The 5,000-nt window shown below is 34.9% G+C and overlaps 1 protein-coding gene across 1 annotated transcript in view; it reads left to right on the top strand.

The window, feature by feature from the left end:
- LOC137627881 (uncharacterized) overlaps positions 1 to 5,000 on the top strand; it is a 256,631-nt gene that overhangs the window by 67,175 nt on the left and 184,456 nt on the right. Inside the window, exon 2 of the mRNA XM_068359317.1 lies at positions 3,149 to 3,184. The gene's annotated coding sequence lies outside the window, so the exon portion shown is untranslated. The remainder of the gene's footprint in view (positions 1 to 3,148; positions 3,185 to 5,000) is intronic.

The raw sequence follows: 5,000 nt of genomic DNA, 5'->3' as shown, positions 1-5,000 counted from the left end.
GCAAAAGTATGTGATAATTGGAGATACAATTATTATTCCATCTTTATATTTTATTATTATGTTTATTGTTATTTTTTTCTAGTTATTTTATACCTAAATTCAGTACTCGCAATAATATTTAATACTTTTGGAATACTTTTTCACTTTATTTTAAATCTACATGTATTTTTCCAAAATCTGCTTTTCAATAACTCTTGAACTTCCTTCATTTAGGCCAATGAAAATCTCGTTAGTTTTATATGTTATAGAAATGATACTAAAATGATTACATGATTAACAATTTCTCTCAATCTTGAGTCTGGAATATTTCTTGAAAAAAGAGGTTTATGAAACTTTCGTTAGTTTTATGTTATAAATTACAAATTATATTAAATTAATTCATGATTAACTATTTCTTTCAATCTTGATCCTGGATATTTCCTGAGGAAAAAATAGATTGATGAAACATTCGTTAGTTCTGTTACAAATTATATTGAAAATTATATTATAAATTACATTAAAGTATTTCATAACTAACAATTTTTTTTTCAATCTTGTTTGGAAAATTTAATCAAGTAACTGATAGCAAAGTTGATAGATTGAAAATCTAATTTTTAAGTTTATATTTTTTTCAGTATAAGTATTATCTCTTATAAGAATTCTACCTCCTAAAATCATAAAAAAAAAGTTTTAAAGTTCCACCGATTCTACTGCCTGATTAGTATCATTCCACAACCTGGCCACAGCTGGAATAAAACTTCTGGATTATTTTCATTGGTTTTTTAACAGTTAGATATAACTACTGGAAACGTCCCTGCCTGTCGTTCTGCTGGACGGGAGATCGAATCCCGCTCAAGTTCGATAGTTTCTTATAGTGTCTGCAATCTCACCATCCTTATGAGCTAAGGATAGTGGGTTTGGGGGAGCCTATAGGTCTACCTACCGAGATATCGACAGCCATTATCTGCCCCTCCCTGGCCCTAGCTTGGTTGGAGAGGTGGCTTGGGCGCTGATCATATATGTATAAGGTCACTGTATGGGTCTTGCCCTGCTAGCTATTGTAATGTCACTGTCCCTTGCCTCTGTCATTCATGAGCGGCCTTTAGACCTTTGAAATGTGACAACACTGCTGTTTTGTGTCTTGTCTTAAACCACACTTTATTAAAGTGTGTAATGATAATTATAGTATCATTGATTATTGTTATTATTATTATTATTATTGTTGTTGTTGTTGTTATTATTATCATTATTACTATTATTATTATTATTATTATTGTTGTTATCATTGTTATTATCATTATTATTTTCATTATTATTATGATTATTATTATTATTATTATTATTATTATTATTATTATTATTTCTTTGCTTAAGACACGCGATCCTTCCCTGAACTCTCGTCTTGAAAGTTCGGAGATGCGATCAATCTTCCCTGAGGAATTTTTTTCGAAAAATGTCATCTAAGTTTTCATCATAAATTCATTAAGACCCTCTGACATTAATTAAGAAGAGGTGGAAAAGAATACCCCCCCCCCTCTCTCTCTCTCTCTCTCTCTCTCTCTCTCTCTCTCTCTCTCTCTCTCTCTCTCTCTGAGGAATACCTTTATTTGGTGGAAAGGTTTGAGTATCGCCATTATCAGCAAAGCTGTACTATAATCCATTTCTTTTAGGGATGCATATTTGCACAGACTCGCACAGCTGCCCTTTTAGCTCGGAAAAGTTTCCGGATCGCTGATTGGCTGGACAAGATAATTCTAACCAATCAGCGATCCGGAAACTTTTCCGAGCTAAAAGGGCACCGCCGCGAGTCGGTGCAAATATGCATCGCTAAAAGAAATGGACTATAGTCAGGACCACTCATACTACGTTGGCTGTGAGCAATCAGACAAAAAATCTCCCACCATCACCAATCTGCACTGGCCAGCGTGGTGATGAAAGCTGGGCTAACCCCAGACATGAATTGACATGTCTGAGGCTTTTGTCCTGCAGTGGACTAAAAACGGCTGCGTTTGTCATCTGTATCTTGAGATTTTAAATCAATATTTCTCCATTTATCATCTCCTACTTCACGCTTCATAGTCCTCAGCCATGTAGGCCTGGGTCTTCCAACTCTTCTATAGTCCATTTCTTTTAGCGATGCATATTTGCACCACTCGCGGCGGTGCCCTTTTAGCTCGGAAAAGTTTCCTGATCGCTGATTGGTTAGAATTATCTTGTCCAACCAATCAGCGATCCGGAAACTTTTCCGAGCTAAAAGGGCACCGCTGCGAGTCGGTGCAAATATGCATCGCTAAAAGAAATGGACTATAGTGCCTTGTGGAGCCCAGTTGAAAGTTTGGTGACCTAATCTCTCTTGGGGAGTGCGAAGAGCCTGCCCAAACCATCTCCATCTACCCCTCACCGAAATTACTCCAAAGATATTTTCTCTATTTTTAGGATAATTGTAAATTTTTATGAGTCCCCAATAAGTGTGGTGTGGGTATCGAGTTTTATTCTGTCCTTCAAAAGACTCTATAGTTATTTCTGACATAATGTCTACCTGTTACCTTTATCCCAATAGAAATGGAATGAAAACTTCCCACCAACAGCCAACTCCATTGTCATTTTCTTGTGCACCAAAATGTGCCCCCTTTTTTATTCACTTGTACTATTATTATTATTATTATTATTATTATTATTATTAGCTAAGCTACAACCCTAGTTGGAAAAGCAAGATGTTGTAAGCCGAAGGGCTCCAACAGGGAAAAATAGCCCAGTGAGGAAAGGAATTAAGGAACTAAATAAACGATGTAAGAAGTAATGAACAATTAGAATAAAGTTTTTAAAAAAGTTAACAACATTTGGATAGATATTTCATATATAAGCTATAAAACGCCTTATGTCAGCCTGTTCAACATAAAATCTTTTATTGCAAGTTTGAACTTTGGAAATAGTTTATTATACATACCATTGAATCTCTTCGTCTTGACTTTTTAATTTCATCCAACAACTATTTATATCTGAGTGATTTCTATTTATATATTACTGTGTATATGTTATAATACCGATTTTCCCATAGTTTTAGTCCTTTATTTCATATATACCACATCTGGCTACCATATGAACTTGGGATATTTTGTATATTTGTAACAAAATCATTAGACTAATCTTGTCTTTTCTCTTTCAACAGGAAAAGCGAGTCGTTACAGCTTCATGCCATTGGGTGGTGAGTACAGGACAAGTAATATTTTGTAGTGTTTTGTAATAACTCGTCAGACCTTTAATTGAACATTGCATTTTCTTTTATACTTCTCAATGTAGGTGGTTGTTGAAGGTGAGAGAGAGAGAGAGAGAGAGAGAGAGAGAGAGAGAGAGAGCCTTATTGCCTTATTTGCCTTATTTTTTGTTTGGGTTCCCCCAGGTCCCTCAGTGTGAGGCACCTGAGAGAGAGAGAGAGAGAGAGAGAGAGAGAGAGAGCTATTTCTAAGGATAAAAGGCTTGAAGTAAAGAAAAGATGGTTTAATTTGTTAAAAAGGCATATGCCACTTCAAACAGACTTAAGAAAGCCACCTTATTGCTCCTTATCGTAAGAACCATTACAGCTTGTAGATTAAAACATCTTGCAATCGTCGTCTTCTGGTTTGTGCATTATAACTAACTCATTAAGCAATCTACTAAAGTATGATCTCTCTCTCTCTCTCTCTCTCTCTCTCTCTCTCTCTCTCTCTCTCTCTCTCTCTAGTGGCAGAAATGTTATAGCTTCAATAAAGAGGTCGCCGAATTCAAATATATATATTATTTTGGATATACGAGAATTGACAAAAAATGTATGTTCATGTAGGAATTTAAACCTATGATTTCTCGTCACTTCGAAATGATACTATGGAGAAAATTAAAATATTAATTTTGATATCTATTTAACTTATTATTTTCATTTTCATTAAAACCCCTCGTATCTTTTTTGTAAGGACGGATAATGAATTTCTCTCTCTCTCTCCCCCCTCTCTCTCTCTCTCTCTCTCTCTCTCTCTCTCTCTCTCTCTCTCTCATGGTATACAGTAATCTTATTGACATAAGCTGTTATAAATATGTATTACTAACGCTCGTGATTTCAATCAATGCAAGTATCTAACACAATGGCATTTAATACCCAATTCCACCTGTAGGAATGTGTATCCAATGGAAATTAATTTATGATAAATGCTTCTGGCTGAGCAAGGATTCCAACCTATACCAGGAGTCGAAACAGTGCCTCCAGGGACTACTTTGCGATTGGTAAAGTCATCCCTGTAGGGATTGTTGCGGCTCAGGACATAGATTCGAATCCTTGCTCAGCCAGAAGCGTTTATCATAAATGAATTTTCAGTGGATACACATTCCTACAGGTAGAATTTGGTATTGAATGCCATTATGGTAGATGTTTACATACACGATATATATATATATATATATATATACATATATATATATATATATATATATATATATATATATATATATATATATATATATAGTATATATACATATGTATATATATAATTTTTTTTTATCATAAAACACCATATAAGGGTTTCGCCCTTCCCAAAGGGCTCATCAGGTGAGTTCAGCCAACTTCCATTTTTGAGAAAAACAAAAGTCAGCATGGTTCCCGCGAACCTCCTCAACACTACCTCATTTAATCCAAGCAGCATGATGCCAGACAACTAAGCAAAGCTTCTTTAAACCAGGCAATTAAGCCAAACATTTAATCTAATAATGTAGCCTTGTACCTCTACATCAAAGGATATTTCCTCCTCAAAACAAAGTTCCTTTTTTTTCATCTTCCTTAGTCCAACTATTTAATCTAATAATGTAGCCTTGTACCTCTACATCAAAGGATATTTCCTCCTCAAAACAAAGTTCCTTTTTCTCTTCATCTTCTATGGTCCAACTACTTGGTCCTTCCCATTGAGTCAGTACTTAATCCTATAATGTAGCCTTGTACCTCTACATCAAAGGATATTTCCTCCTCAAAACAAAGTTCTTTTTCTCTTCATCTTCTA

The sequence above is a fragment of the Palaemon carinicauda genome, chromosome 35 (genome assembly GCF_036898095.1).
Source record: "Palaemon carinicauda isolate YSFRI2023 chromosome 35, ASM3689809v2, whole genome shotgun sequence".
Taxonomy (NCBI): domain Eukaryota; kingdom Metazoa; phylum Arthropoda; class Malacostraca; order Decapoda; family Palaemonidae; genus Palaemon; species Palaemon carinicauda.
Note: the sequence above shows the minus strand (reverse complement) of the source record. Positions and strands in the feature narration are given on the sequence as shown.